Here is a 16,629-nt window from a genome sequence, read left to right on the forward strand (position 1 = left end):
TATTATAAAAACATATATACATTGCCATTATTCAAATGGATCCCAGAAAGTTTAAATATCAACGGCGGGAGGACAGTTATTCGGCTGAACATTGCTGTGTCCCGTTATGTCAGACCACCTCAAGATTTAACTCTTCACTGAGCTTCCACACTTTTCCAGCAGACCAAGAAACACGTAAAAATGGATTCATAACATTTGACGTGAGAATTTTAACATCACATATCACACAAGGGTCTGCAGTCGTCACTTTGTTAGTAATGATCTGATTGAGCCGGTGAAACCTACAGGCCGTCGGAGGTTGATGAAGGGGGCGGTACCCATCTTATTCCAGTGGAACAGCTACTCCGTGGCTGGTTCAAGGCGCGTCGGGGCATGGCAAAGAAGGGATGTTTGCAGTCAAGTGGATGAGGATCCTGTGGAAATGGATGCCCAGCATGTTCTGGAACATGATTATTGTTCTGTTCCAGAACCCGCAGCTGTCGATAAAGCACTAGATCTGGCTGAAGATCTCCGTAAAGAGGTGGAACAACTAAGGAGACAGGTGGAGGAGTTGACAGTCTGCCAAAGATTTTGTTTGGGGCGTTTTGCAGCATCAGACGATGATATAAGGTTCTACACGAGGTAAGTTACGATTTAAAACCTTAATGTACAATATACTATTTAACCAACAAAAAAGTAATCAGTTGTAATATTGTTTTATAATTTATTTATAATTGTTTTAGAATCATATTGTTGTAAAGTGCATTATACTGTATATACTGTAGAGTTCTACAACTTTAAAGAATGCAACAACATACAGTACTATTAATTATCATGAACTGATAAAATGTAATAAATATTGTAGGCATGTATATGTGCAGTGCTTAAACGTGATATGCAAATATGGCTGTCTAAAACTAAACATTAATTGTAATGTTATATCTTAAAATACCAATGAAACAATTAGTCAGACCTAAATGTATTATGCACCATCTATGTGCAAATATTAATATATGTTAAATAATATATTTAATTTGTGATTTATGTACATTTTACATCTGATTTAGGTTTGCAACTTACAGATATTTAATGGCCTTCTGGAAGCTCATTGAACCTGCATCTTTCAACATGATTCGTGTTTCCAGAGTAAGAGCAAATGCAGTGAGGCCCGAAGTCGGAGCGACAGGAGGTGGATGGGTAAGTAAAGGAATAGAAGAACAAAATGCAATTTTATATTTGCAGTGGAAGCCTAGTCTACAGGCTATATGTATATAACTGCAAACCATGTTTTACAGGGCCGGTCTCTGCAGCTGATTGATGAGTTCTTTCTCTTCATGGTCCACCTCTCAGTTGGCCTATCTCAGCGGGATCTTGGTCACAGATTCAACATCCATCAGTCCACAGTAAGCCGAATTATTACAACATGGGCCAATTTTTTGTACACTATTCTTGGGTCTCTCCGCATCTGGATGTCTGAAGAGGCAGTAAAGGCTTACCTTCCTAATGAGTTCCAGGACTACCCAGACACACAAGTGGAGATCGACTGCACAGAACTGCATTGCCAAACACCATCCTCACTCCTGCTTCAAAGTGAAGTCTTCTCCACTTACAAGTCCCACTGCACCTTCAAGGGACTGATTGGTATGGCACCACATGGCGCAGTAACCTTTGTGTCATCCCTGTATGCAGGCTCCGTCAGCGACAAGGAGATTTTTAAGCAGTCTGGAATTGTGTCTCTGTTGAAGCCCGGAATGGCAATAATGGTCGACAAAGGGTTTCTTGTTGATGACTGTGTACCTTGCAAAGTCTACAGACCAGCTTACTTGTCGAAGAGGAAACAGATGTCGGCCGATGAGGTGAGGGAGACACAATCAATTGCACGGCTGAGGGTCCATATCGAGCGTCTCATCCGCAGGGTGAAGCAACACAAGCTGTTTGACACAGTCATACCGCTATCTATTACAGGGAGTATCAACCAGCTCTACGCAGTCGCTTGCCTTCTGGTAAACTACCAAAGTGGCCCACTAGTAAAAGCTTGGGCAAAAGATCAAATAAGTAATAATATTTAATAAGGATTGATGCATCAGATTTATTTTTGCACTGCAGTAATGTCAATATGTAAACACAATTGCACTTAAGTAATGAACATATGTGAATATAAATAACTTTGAAACATTGTTAAACATTTTTTGTACAGTAATGTGTAAATATTAAACAATCTTCAAAATAAAATTGTGTGTGTGTGTGTGTGTGTGTGTAAGTATTAATAATTGAATATTTGCACTGCAGTTATGTAAATAAATAACTTTAAACAATTGCACTCTAGTAATGTACATATGTAAATACAAACAACCGAACATTTGCTCTCTAGTAATGTAAATACCTAAATATAAATAACTTTAAACAATTGCACATATGTACATTTAAATAACTTTGATGAATTGGTAAACATTGTGTACCGTGATGTGTAGATAAAACATTAAACAATCTTCAAATTAAAAGTGCATGTGTGTGCACTTGTGTGTGTGTGTTTTGTTTACATCTGTAGGCATCTTGGAAGGTAAAAGTAAAAAAAGAAATGGTCAGCTTTTTCCCGAATGGTCTGAAAGATTCTGATGTCTTTGTAAATACGCTGAACCATCATGTCATCTTGTGCATAAATGACGAAGTCACACCAGTCCAATCCTGAGATGAGCATTTGTACTTGGACTTGCCAGTAGTAGGCATGTTGCTGTTTCAGTTCTGGTGTGCCATTGTGAAATTTGAGGTAAGGACAGTCAACAAAACTTTTGACGTTGGGGCATTTTATTTCTAGAAGGCCAAAAACATGGTGCTCGTTGGGGTCAAAAATGATCCCATCAGGAGAGGCCCCCAGCCTAGGAGCATCAGGGTGAATTAAAAATCCACATGGGTGGTAATTTACCTCTCGCAGCAAGCAGTACTCCATAACTGCTTCAGACTCCATTTGAAGTCCTCTCTTCATGTCGGCTGTCTGGCGAGTTCCTTTGTGGATTCTTTCGGCCAGGTGTTCAGCTAAGGTCTGGCCACGCACATGACAGACCTCCCTGAAGCGTGACGACGTTATCCGGGTTTTCCTAACAGAATGCCAATCAAGACATGCACTCTGGTCTCTGGTGACTTGCTCAACATAGTGAGCCATTTCTGAAGTTACGGTCAATGACCTCATGTGAAGTTGTTCTTGTTTATTATGAACAAACAAGCAGACAGATGTGTCGGCTGTAACCATCTAGTGGCAAAAGTGGTGGTGGTGGGGCATCAGGATGAGAAACAATGTTGCAGTTTGTTGCAGCTGGCTGTTGGTATGACAGGACACTTCCAACTTGAATTTTTCCGAAGGCAGAATCCACCCGAAAATCCTCACTCGACATCCCAATTGTGGTGACCAAAGGGGCTGTAGAACTGGCAAAGTCTTTGTAAACCTCTGCCACTTTAAGTACTGAAAGATCAGGCAGCTCACTGGTGACACCTTTATAAAGTGTACTCCTTAAATTAAACAAAAGACATAATCAAAATTTAAATTACTTAGTTCTACATAAAATGTGAATAGCACAAAAGAATTCGAACCATATTCATCTTCTTGAGTTTGAGTTTAAAGTATTTTATCAAGCTGTTGTGGTGTCTTTCACAAGAATAGATAATTATCCCATTGTGATGCAGTCACATATCTATAATATTTAGGAATAATATTGCTTTAAAAAAAACAGATCTCGTAGAGCAGGGCTATTTTAAATCATTGGTTTGACAAACCTACATGTAAAATAGAAATTTACAAGTGTCATACCTTAATCCTTCAGCAAGTTTCCTCTCTTTGGGCCTTGCAGACAAAATCACCATGTTATTGACAGGACCTGGCTTGACTCCCTAGGGATACACAAGCGGCTTGTTAATAATAACAATAATAATAAAAATAATATGAGTATTAAACACTAATACTGATGTTCTATTATTATTATTGTTGTTGTTATTAATATTATTATAGGACATTTAATCTAACTCTGACCACTGTCCTGATTAATTACTGCTTAAGAAAATGTATATATATATATATATATATATATATATATATATATATATATATATATATATATATATATATATATATATATCACAAAGAGCAGATATTATGTTATATATATTTTATCAATATTCTTTTCAACATAGCTAGTAAAGTATTTTAACTCTAACATGTATTGTTTTCAACAATTTACTCGATTATCCAGTGCTTAATTTTTTATCTAAACAATGTTTTAACTCACCATTGTTCTTGGTTTGTGCCAGCTCTGCTCTGCTTCGGTACAGTTATGCACTGGAGGAACTGCACTAAGGCCCAGCTGAGAGTAGTGTGCTGTCTGGTACAGCAGTGCAACTATGTGGTTGCACACCTCTCTGCCAGCAACACAGGAACAACTGCTTTGAGAAAGCATTACAGGACAAGAGTCCTTTAATACAATCTGTGAACATAATAAAAAAAAAACAATTAGCCATTAACATCATAGACAAATAGACTTTACACATAAAAAAACTTAAGAAACTTTTTTTATTTACTATCCTAAAATATTCAAATGTCAGCATTTTAGAACCAGTTAATGACAATGCCTTTCTTAGAACAGATGTGTTTTTAAAATGTTGATTAGATAATTGTTTGTATCCTCCTACTCTCAAACTATGTGGCTTCTCTGACTTTCTCATAGACCTGAAACACGTCGCCCTCACGCTGATCTCTCCTGTCACCTGATCTTTACAAGACACTGAACAATAACTCATAGTTAGTAATGCTCATTGTTAAAATTGTATATTAAAAAGGACACAAAATGCAAACATTGTACACAAAAATGTAACTAGATAAATAAATAATACAAACAGTTCAAAAACAGATATGAACTGTAACAAACGAACAGCGTTAGCACATAATTCGTATATAGCATATCAATACTCACCCTCAAAATTATCAATGTAGCTTGAAATATATAATTTAAAGCCTTTCTCTTTCTTGCTGGTTGGTGTGACAGTAGTCTGTCTCACGATTCGAGCCACATCATTCACGGTAATCCGGGGAAGCTCCTGTAAACAGCGAGTGTAAAATACCACGGTCTCCTGCGCCATCGTCGTACAGTCATCGCCAATGGGGAAAGCGGCTTCCGGTGCAGGACCGGATATTGTCCTGCTGACTAATCGCAAACGCGGAAGCGATCGTGCATAGAGTGTATTACTAAAGCTAATCAAATCAAGAGTAGAAGAGGGAAAAAGAGAATGTGACAAGGAGGTAAGAGAAGAAGAAATAAAAAGAGCAATTAGTGAATTGAACAAAAAGAAAAGGCCAGGAATTGATGGGTTGGGAAGTTAATTTTATATTGTTTTTAAAGATATTTTATCTAGTATTTTAAAGGAAGTATATGATGAGATTTTTGAGAATTGTGGGGTAAATAAAAGAATGGGGATGGGCTTAATGAAGGTGATATACAAAGGAAAGGGGGATAAAGTAGATTAAAAAAAATATGGACCTATAACAATGCTCAAAACTGATTTGAAGATTTTAGCAAAAGTTCCTTTAGTCAAACAGACTTAAGGAAGTGATGCCAAGCATAATAAAAACAAACCAAGCATATTCACCTTATTCCACCCCGCCCACTTTTAATTCTTCGCTCTTCCGCATTTTGTCATCCAACTTCCGGTATGCTGACACAGTACATCAGATGATAGTTTCAAAAGTTTTTACATAGTGTATAGTTAGCTGTAATTTTAGAAAAATGGCATTTAATGTTAGTTCAGTTAATGTTTTGAGCTGGGAGTAGGGTACCTCGCTACAACGATCAGATGGTCTCATATTGCCCCATCCATCTTCACCGTTAATGTGGGTAGACGACATGAAAAAGTGGCCAGAGGTAACTTACGGGGATATTTTTAATTACTTTGTCCTGTCACAAGGAGTAGATGGAGCGTCTATGAAGAATTATAAAAGTACCGAAGCCTACCAATATTTGCATAGTGGGAAAGTGGGTCGTGTGCGCCCCTGCCGTGTGCACCCCAGCCAGTCGAGCAGTCCATGCCACTCAGCGTGGGTGCTACTTAGTAAGCAGGGATCAGTGGAGACTACAGGATGTTCGTGCATAGCTGGTTTAGGAAGGTCCTGTAGCCACGCAGCCTCTATGTTATGGAAGGTAAGTAAATAATACAAATTTTTATGATTTTGTATGTATGGTCATGTCTTGTCACGTTTGTGTTAACATAAGTAAGCTATTAATGTATAACAGTATGCTAACGTATTTTCATCATAACACACAGCGGCTGACTTGGTTACCATCTGCAGACTAAGTATCTTGTCAAATCTCTTAATTTGTGAGGTAAAAGGTAAGTGCTGTAAGGTAAGTAAATGTTTAACATCTCCTGAGTCTGAAGCAAAGATGGCAAGATGCTTTTTTGACGTGAATCCATCAAATGTCATGACTTGACGTTGTAAGAGGATTAGCCGAAAAGCCCTGCGAATCCCATTGAATTAAAAATAAAGGGCATCTCAGGACATTCCACTACATGGACAATTGTTTTGATCCCGTTTCGGTGCACTTGCTCTAAAGCCCACGTCCATTGTTTTGAACACATGCTTTTGCGAGTTGCTGTGGACAATGCCTTGATGTTGCGCAAACGCCTTAAACCTTACGGTCTACAATGCCCATTAACGCTGCCAGAGCCACTGCTACGCTGCGTAAATTGTGGCGCAAAGAGATTGATGCGGCACTTTGTCAGTGTTACTGTATCACTCGGACATAGCGCCAGAGGGTTAAATACTTGAGCCTGAGATCTCAGCTGTGCAAAAGCCACGTCCTCACAGTGAGAGCATGAGCTGTCCGCGTGCACTGCATCGACATGCTGGACCCCCAGACCTGTGATGCGATACTCGTGCCCATCATCCGGAGATAGGAACTATCGCATCCAGAAACGCACATTCAGAACAGCGTCTTGAAAAAGACGCGTTGATTGACTGACACAGCTTTTTTTCTTCTCTTTCCCACAAAGAGTCAAATGTCATGACTTGACGTTGTAAGAGAATTGGCCGAAAAGCCCTGCGAATCCCATTGCCTCAAAAATAAATGGCATCTCAGGACATTCCACTACATGGCATTCCAAGGAAATTCTTTTGATGCCCTTTCGATGCACTTGCATTAAAGCCATCGTCCATTGTTTTGTTCACATGCTTTTCCGAGTTGCTGTAGACAGTGCCTTGATGTTGCGCAAATGCCTCAAAACTTGCAGTCTACAGTGCCCATTAAGGTTGCCAGGGCCACTGCTATGCTTTGTAAACTGTGACGCAAAGAGATTAATGCGGCGCTTTGTCAGTGTTACTGTATCACTCGGACATGGCGCCAGAGAGTTAAATACTTGAGCCTGAACGCACAGCCAAAGATTTGGTTTGTCAGAAGTGGGATTCGAACCCACGCCTCCAGGGGAGACTGCGACCTGAACGCAGCACCTTAGACCGCTCGGCCATCCTGACACGCACACTCAGCCGGAGCTGTCTCCTAGGAGCCACATCGCAGCACCATGACATGGAAGCTGGTGTTTCACAGCTTGCCCAGCTCCAGCAGTCCACCTCGTTGGTGCAGTAGGCAGCGTGTCAGTCTCATAATCTGAAGGTCGTGAGTTCGAGCCTCACACGGGGCAAGGTGGTACCTTTTGGCACACGGGAGCAAAAATCTTTGTAATTGTAACATTCAACATGCAATACAGTACCATAAAAAAACTAAACTAAACCGTATAATCTTTTGTATTTACAAGTAATGTTAAGTTTTATTCTCGGCCTATGCCTAAATCCAAAAAGCACTAAATAATTTATATATTTATAAATTACTCTAATTAAACTAAATAACTATACATTACGCTAAATAACTGAAATTGGCTATATACAATAGGCCTAATCTTGGGGTGACGCAGTGGCGCAGTAGGTAGTGCTGTCAGCTCACAGCAAGAAAGTCGCTGGTTTGAGCCTCGGTTGGGTCAGTTGGTGTTTCTGTGTGGAGTTTGCTCGTTCTCCCTGCGTTCACGTGGGTTCCCTCCAGGTGCTCCGGTTTCCCCCACAGTCCAAAAACCTGCGGTGCAGGTGAATGGGGTAGGCTAAATTGTCTGTAGTGAAAGAGTGTGTATGGATGTTTCCCAGAGATGGGTTGCAGCTGGAAGGGCATCTGCTGCGTAAAAACGTGCTGGATAAGTTGGCGGTTCATTCCGCTGTGGTGAGCCCGGATTGATAAAGGGACTAAGCCGAAAAGAAAATGAATGAATGAAGTCCTAATCTTAATCTCTGATTAAAACTAAAGTAATCCAGCAATGCTGCACCACTGACAAGCAAATGGCAGAGAAACAAAACAACCACATAAATAGCGGAAACAGCAGTGAGCACTTTTTCTGAAGTTATGCCTTTCTTTTTTAAATTTAATTACTGTGCGTTTAATGTAAATAAATCAATAATGAATAGGCCTATAAGTGTATCCTGTGTGTGTGTGCGTGCGTGTGTGTGTCCACCAACTGTGTCTTTCATTACTGAAGCAGCTCTCTTCCAAAATCAAAATTTACTTTGTCTGTCTAGCAATATTTCGACAATATTTAAATTTAGATGAGCCTATAGTCAAAATATGCAGAAACTGTGCAGCTGCACATTGAATCTGAGGTTTCATCTCATCTCGCTCTCGCTGTCATCCAGACATTGATTTGTAGACACCACATAAACATCAAGTCGCGAAATTGAGGCCGGTACCAGCTGAAGCCCTTGTGAAATGTCAAAATACAGCACTGAAATGAACAGGTAATGTTTTTCAGCCAAAAGTCTATCTAGGATATCTCTAAAAATGCAATCAGAGCCAATGTTATTGTCATGATTACCAGCGATCTCTAACCACCAGAGGTTGCTGGTAAGCACTCACCCGCACAATAACCTATGGACTACAAATCCGCCATTCATGGACTACATTTTCATACATGCACTCCGTTCACAAACACACACGCTTCCTCATTTTGACTGATTACATTTTCACCAGCTGAGGATTGTCAGACTGATTACACACACGATTTAAACAACACACACACTCCCTGCCTTTGCAGAGTCTTGTTATCTGTATAGTGACACTACAACGCGTTTTCCTAGTCTAGTTTCTCCGTGTTTTGATCTTTGCCTGGTTTCCCTTTCCCTTTCTCCTTGTCTGCTGCCTGTCTACCGACCTCTCGCCTGTGTTTAACTACGATTCTGGACTGCCTTCATACATCTGTTTGCACCTATGTTGACCATTGCCTCCCTGAGTTTGAATAAACCTGCACGTGGATCCTAAACCTCAGTTGTCTCTGTCGCTCCCAGTGTTACAGAAGACTCGGCCTAACATGGATCCAGCGGGGATTAAAATCATGTGCCTGCGTCAGGGAGCCCGGTCAATCGAAGAATATGTGGAGGACTTTATTGAACTATCACATTTAACATCGATAAGTGAGGTATGTCTCATGATATTTTTTCATGGTGGGCTATCTGAACCACTATACTCACAGATGCCATTAAATGATCCTCACTGTTCAATAAAGAACTATTGACCTGGCACTACAAATGAGTGGGTCCCCCTTCACCGTAGGAGAGGTGGAGGAAACTCCTAAATGTTTTTTGGGGAGGGGCAGTGTACAGCATGAACAGATGACAACAGGGCTTGCTGTACACTCCACTGAAACATTAATTCTGGCATCACCATCTCTCCAGTATACGGTACATCCTCCAGCTCACAAGATGGCCGCTCTCAATCCTCCAGCTCACAAGATGGCCGCTTCTAGTCCTCCAGCTCACAAGATGGCCGCTTCTAGTCCTCCAGCTCACAAGATGGCCGCTTCCAGTTCTCTGGCTCACAAGATGGCTTCCTGTTCCGAGTCTGTTCCTGCCTTTGTTCCTGCCATAGTTCCAGTTCAAGTTCTTGAAAGACCATCGCCAGAGCCACTACTGCCAGTGCCACTGCCTGAGCCACTGCCGCCAGAGCTGCCAGAACCACTGCCAGAGCCACTGCCGCCAGATCCTCCAGAGCTGCCAGGTCCTCCAGAGCTGCCAGGTCCTCTCCAGGAGGAGGTTACAAGCATTAGATTTATTTTTGTCAGAGCAGCTGCAGCATACTTGCGTGGAGGCCCACAGCTAGACTTGAGGGCAAGCTTCTGCAAGACCTTCCCTGGTGGTCTAGTGGTTAGGATTCGGCGCTAGGAAAGACAATATCATGATTTGAAAAAAGCAATGCCAAAAGATTGGATTGAAATAATTGAAAAAAAAAATGAGTTGCGGGATAAGGAAGAATTACCAGAGGTCTATTTTAAGAAAAAAAATGGAGAAAAGATCAATATGAGCTTATGTACAGTTAAGAGTTTTTATGTTGTTTTTAGATCAAAGGCTTTTATAAGACCTATAGCATTCAACTACTGGAAGGAAAGATATGAGGATTTAAATGAAAAAGAAATATGGGGAAATGTCAGAATGAAATATATGGAACCAATTTTAGAAAATTGGAAAATTATTTATTGAGACATAATTGCATATTAACAGAAATGAGATTGTGTAAAATGGGAATTGAACAAGATATAATATGTAAGGTGTTTAGGAAGGAAGGGGAAAGGTTTATTACATTTGTTCTTCTATTGTGAAAAGTTGGAGGAATTATGGAAAAATTTAAGAAAATTGCTAAATCGTTAATAGGGGACATATATGTGGATGAACAAAAGAACTGGGGAAAAAAATATTTATTTGGTCAAAATGAATGTGGTATGTATGCTGTTAATCTATGTATAACAATTGCTAAGTATGTGCTTTGGATAAGGAGAAATATGGCTAAACATGATGGGAAGAGAGTGGATATATGGCGTATGTTTAAAAACAGAATGGAGATGGCTGTAAAATTGATATTCAACTATTTTATAGTACAAGAAAAGGAGGATGTATTTATAGAAATAATGGTAAAAGGGAACGTAATGGTTGAATACAAGGACAACATTTTAAGTTGGTTATGGGAAAAATATGAAGTCTAATAATGAGTGTTGTAAGTATCATGTGATTTTTGTGTGATGTGATCATTTCTTTGTAAAAATGTAAATATTTGATTTTAATAAATAAAAAAATAAATATATCTCATCTGAACTCGGAAGCAAAGCAGGGTTGGGCCTGGTTGGTACTTGGATGGGAGACCGCCTGGGAATACCAGGTGCTGTAAGCTTTTTAAATTCCTTCATTTGGCAGCTAATACACTTCCCAAAATATAAAAAAAACCCCTCTGAATTCCTCTCTGAACTCTGGAACCAGCCAAGTCAGTGTACCCACTTCCCCTGATTCCATTCGGCCTATTTTTAAATAGCTAACTCTTGACGGCTGCTCTCGCTTACAGCCATACCACCCTGGCAATGCCTGATCTCATCTGAACTCGGAAGAAAAGCAGGGTTGGGCCTGGTAGGGACTTTTGCAGCAAGTAGGCTGGGTTTACGATTGCTAAGCTAGAACACTCTGATCCATAGTCATAAGCCTTATCCTTTGTGCCACTGGCACTCCGTTCAGCACCTTGTTAGCACATTGTTTGAAACAAGGACAAGGCTCTGTCAACCTGGAGTTCCGTCACCACACATTCTGCTTTGTTTTATAGCAAGACGTTGTGTGGATGGGATGCTCTTACAGGATTCCTGACAGTCCCTCCATAGAACCCCTGAGATCCAGGGTCGGAGACTCTCTTCTCTCCAAGAGGAGGTTAAAAGCCATAGTTTCTTTTATGCATGTTTTATCAGAGCACTTAGGTATTGCTACAGCTCAGAGACTTACAAGTGGAAGAGATTACGCTGCAAGTTGGCTGGGTGACTTCTAAGTGGTAGGGACTGTTGCAACAAGTAGGCTGGGTTTACGATTGGTGTAGCTGTAGTAGACGTTAATAAAAATCTACCAGTTGGGGCAGCCTTTGAAACCAGGGGAGCACCCCACGGGCTCTGTGATTGCGGCCCCTTAAACTCGACTCACTCCAGAGTGGACCTGAACAGCTCCAGTGGGGGCGAAAGGCGACTGCAGTGCACTGGCTGACATCAAAGCAAAAAGACCAGAGCAAGCCAGCAAGGAGTCAAACCTAGAATCTTCTGATCCGTAGTCATAAGCGTTACCCTTTGTGCCACTGGCACTCTGTTCGGCACCTTGTTTGAAACAAGGACAAGGCAGTTGGGGCAGCCTTTGAAACCAGGGGAGCACCCCACGGGCTCTGTGCTGGAGGCCCCTTAAACTCGACTTACTCCAGAGTGGAACTGAACAGCTCCAGCGAGGGGCGAAAGGCGACCGCAGTGCACTGGCTGATTCTCGCACTCTCTCATACACAGTCTCATGGTTTCCGTAAGCTAGAATCCTCTGATACATAGTCATAAGTGTTATCCTTTGTACCACTGGCACTCCGTTCAGCACCTTGTCAGCACATTGTTTGAAACAAGAACAAGGCTCTGTCAACCTGGAGTTCCGTCACCACACATTCTGCTTTGTTTTATAGCAAGATGTTGTGTGGTTCCTTTTCACCTCTTTGGTGAACTTTGAGCTCTAACTATGAAGATATATGTGAACTGCACAGGCATGAATGCGAAAAAGATCTCCTTCGAGCCGGAGTAAAACCAGCAACCGAAGGATTGCCAACATGCCACCTACAGTCCTCCGCTCTACCCACTGAGCTATCAAAGGCATACAAGAGTCCCCCAAAAGCCCAGCCCCTTAAGGTTGCTGCCGTCCGACTGCTGGCCAAAAAGGGCAGTAGCAAAAATGCTCAAGGCTTCCCATACCGGGAGTCGAACCCAGGTCAGCTGGGTGAAAACCAGGAATCCTGACCGCTAGACCATATGGGAGTTGCCACTTTTGATGGCAGTCTTGGCACAAACTTCAGATCTTTCTGATCATGTGCACTTCACTGCCCCTCTTGCACAAGTCCCCCTCATACATTTACGCACTCTCTCATACACAGTCTCATGGTTTCCGTAAGCTAGAATCCTCTGATCCATAGTCATAAGCGTTACCCTTTGTGCCACTGGCACTCTGTTCAGCACCTTGTTAGCGTTTGAAACAAGGACAAGGCTCTGTCAATCTGGAGTACCGTCACCACACATTCTGCTTTGTTTTATGGCAAGACGTTGTGTGGATGAGATGCTCTTCCAGGATTCCTGACAGTCCCTCCATAGAAGACCTGAGATCCAGGATCGGAGACTCTCTTCTCTCCAAGAGGAGGTTAAAAGCCATAGTTTTTTATTCATGTTTTATCAGAGCACTTTTTAGAGTATTCAGAGTATTGCTGCAGCTCAGAGAATTAAAAGTGGAAGAGATTACGCTGCAAGTTTGCTGGATGACTTCTAAGTTGTATGGACTTTTGCAACAAGTAGGCTGGGTTTACGGTTGGTGTAGCTGTAGTAGACGTTATTAAAAAACTGCAGTTGGGGCATCCTTTGAAACCAGGAGAGCACCCCACAGGCTCTGTGCTGGCGGCCACTTAAACTTGACTCACTCCAGAGTGGAACTGAACAGTTCCAGTGGGGGGCGAAAGGCGACCGCAGTGCACTGGCTGTCGGCAAAGCAAAAAGACCAAAACAAGCAAGCCAGGAGTCAAATCTAGAGTCTTCTGATCGATAGTCAGACGCATTATCCACTGCACCACTGGCCCTATCTCCTTATCTTGTCATCATTAGCTTGTTGCTTGTAATAAGGACACAGCTCTGGCAATACGATGATATAATATGATATAAAAATATAATGATTCTGAATACATTTACAATCCAGAAATAAACACTGCTGATGCAGCAAATGTTTAAGACGGCAATTTAAAACATAATATCAGTGCAAATCAATCAATTTAAGTTAAAGATTTAGCTTCACAAACAGGTCAATACACAGTAAAAGCTTTATATATTGAAGCAAATTTAGATGCATATTTAAATGTTAATTTTCATATCAATTGACAATTCACACTAATTGAATGTATAACTTTCAAATATAATTGAATTAGTTATATTTCAGATAATATAAATCAATTATTAGCAACAAAAGACCAATTTCATAATCCTTTTGTGTAAAAGACTTTAATTTGAACCAAAAAATATGCAGGAGGACTGGATCAGATATATGGCACTTTACTCACACCTGATTACCTCTGCAGATTATACACAACATTTCACAGCACCTGAAATGAACACAAATGCGTTTGAAGTTACAGTGTTTCTCATCCATTTGTGATTAATGTACAAAAAATTATCTACTAAGGCCAAAAGTAACAAAAAATGGCCAGTATGTGATGGCTTTACTGTGTTAAAAGGAAAAGGTTTTGTCACAGGGTATATTATATATGCTTTTGTGAATGTTTGTGCATATTTGTATGCACAAACACAAGTAATAATTAGAGGGAAAAACATCTTTGTTATCTACTAGGTGAATAAGAGTCTATCGAGAAAGCTGAGCTGCTCACACATGTTCTGTTCAACTATAAACGGAAGGAAACAAAACAAAATTGGCACAAAAACAAGTTATATTTTGATAGTTAGAATCTGTAGACCAGGGGTGTCCAAACTACGGCAGCCCGCGAGGCTTTTTATAAATATCAATAGAATCTGGCCCGCTATACAAAAATGAACATTCAATGAATGCATTATTCAATGAATAACCACCGGGTGTCGCTATCACATGCCTTCAATTAGGCAGCAGATCCTGTTATGAAGTAAAATAAACCGAACAAACCAAAGGAAACATAATTCAGGGCTTGACAGACTGCCTGATGGCCCGGGGTCAGTGTGCAAGACGCTTGTGCCAGTGTACAGAATGTTACTGGCCCAATCAGGCCAGTGCTGCCTTGTCAAACAAGTTTGGCTGTGACTGTCTGTCAATTGCGTGTAAATACAATCTTAGGGTGCTTTCACACATACATGTTTGTTTCGGAATCTGTCTTGTTTGCCCCGTTAGCGCAATTTGTTTAGCATATGTGAATTCAGCAATCTCGCTCGCATGAGCGCCAAATCAATCGGTCCGAGATCACCTGAATGAGATGGTCTCTGCTCGATTAAGCCGATCGATTGTAGTGAGAAAACAAAACAATGCAACGAACTAACGACCCAGGCTATCACAGTGTATTATGATTGTGTAATAGCTGTATATACGGCAATACGAAGAGAGAATGATGAGTAAGGCAAGATGTCATTCCTACCGGTAAATGTTCAAGTGTTCATTCAGCACATGCTGTGCTTTGTTATTATGGCAAGTTGAGGAGTCGATAGGATGCTCTCACAGAGCATGTGACAGTCCCTCCCCAGAAGAACTGTGATCCAGGGTCTGAGACTTTCTCCTCGCCAGGAGGAGGTTACAAGCATTAGATTTATTTTTGACAGAGCAGCTGCAGCATACGTGCGTGGAGGCCCACAGCTAGGCCTGAGGGCAAATATCTGCCAGCCTTCCCTGGTGGTCTAGTGGTTAGGATTCGGCGCTCTCACCGTTGCGGCCCAGGTTCGATTCCCGGTCAGGGAACTTCCTTTTCACCTCTATGGTGAACTTTGAGCTCTAGCGACAAAGATACGTTCGAACTGCCCAGGCATGAAAGCAGCTCTGAGCGCAAAAGATCTCCTTCAAGCCGGAGTCGAACCAGCATCCTAAGGATTGCCAACATCCCACCTACAGTCCTCCGCTCTACCAACTGAGCTATCGAAGGCTTACGGGAATTTTCCACAAGCCCACGCTCCAGAGTGGAACTGAACAGCTCCAGTGGGGGGCGAAAGGCGACCGCAGTGCATTGGCTGTCGGCAAAGCAAAAAGACCAAAACAAGCAAGCCAGGAGTCAAATCTAGAGTCTTCTGATCCATAGTCAGACGCATTATCCACTGCACCACTGGCCCTATCTCTTTGTCTTGTCATCATTAGCTTGTTGCTTGTAATAAGGACACAGCTCTGTCAATACGGAGTTCATTCATCGCATGCTGTGCTTTGTTATTATGGCAAGTTGTGGTGTCGATAGGAGCATGTGACAGTCCCTCCATAGAAGAACTGTGATCCAGGGTCTGAGACTTTCTCCTCTCCAGGAGGAGGTTACAAGCATTGGATTTATTTTTGTCAGAGCAGCTGCAGCATACTTGTGTGGAGACCCACAGCAAGGCTTGAGGGCAATCATGTACTCTCCCGTCCCTGGTGGTCTAGTGGTTAGGATTCGGTGCTCTCATTGCTGTGGACTGGGTTTGATTCCTGGTTAGTTCTTGAATGAGAGACCCCCTGGGATTACCAGGTGCTTAAAGCTTTTTGAATTCCTTCATTTGGCAGCTGATACACTTCCCAAAATACGAAAAAAACAAAACAAAACAAAACTCTGAATTCCTCTCTGATCTCTGGAACCAGCTAAGTCATTGTACCCACTTCCCCTGATTCCATTCGGGGGAAGTGAGTACCCTGACTTGGCTGGTTTAACCTAGCAAGAGCTGTCGGTGTCCCAGAGCAGAAACCGGAAAAAAAAAAACAGGTAAACTATTGAGGGGTCAAGGGCTTTGTTTCTGTCGGTCTGGTTAGTACTTGGATGGGAGACCGCCTGGGAATACCAGGTGCTGTAAGCTCTTTGAGTTCCTTCATTTGGCATCTAATACACTTCCCCGTGTCACAGGTCTGCT

General features: G+C 41.7%; 4 non-coding genes across 4 annotated transcripts; 1 reads left to right on the forward strand and 3 right to left on the reverse strand.

Moving 5' to 3' along the window:
* Positions 1–7,406: 7,406 nt before the first annotated feature.
* On the reverse strand, positions 7,407–7,489 carry trnal-cag (transfer RNA leucine (anticodon CAG)). Its single transcript has one exon. It is a non-coding gene; the product is annotated as a tRNA-Leu (tRNA).
* A 94-nt stretch (positions 7,490–7,583) lies between these two features.
* trnam-cau (transfer RNA methionine (anticodon CAU)) lies at positions 7,584–7,656 on the forward strand. Its single transcript has one exon. It is a non-coding gene; the product is annotated as a tRNA-Met (tRNA).
* Positions 7,657–12,780: 5,124 nt separating this feature from the next.
* Positions 12,781–12,852, reverse strand: trnae-uuc (transfer RNA glutamic acid (anticodon UUC)). The gene has a single exon. It is a non-coding gene; the product is annotated as a tRNA-Glu (tRNA).
* A 2,747-nt stretch (positions 12,853–15,599) lies between these two features.
* On the reverse strand, positions 15,600–15,686 carry trnay-gua (transfer RNA tyrosine (anticodon GUA)). The gene is given in 2 exon segments: positions 15,600–15,635; positions 15,650–15,686. It is a non-coding gene; the product is annotated as a tRNA-Tyr (tRNA).
* Between the last annotated feature and the right edge of the window lie 943 nt (positions 15,687–16,629).

Source organism: Danio aesculapii, chromosome 4 (genome assembly GCF_903798145.1).
Source record: "Danio aesculapii chromosome 4, fDanAes4.1, whole genome shotgun sequence".
Taxonomy (NCBI): domain Eukaryota; kingdom Metazoa; phylum Chordata; class Actinopteri; order Cypriniformes; family Danionidae; genus Danio; species Danio aesculapii.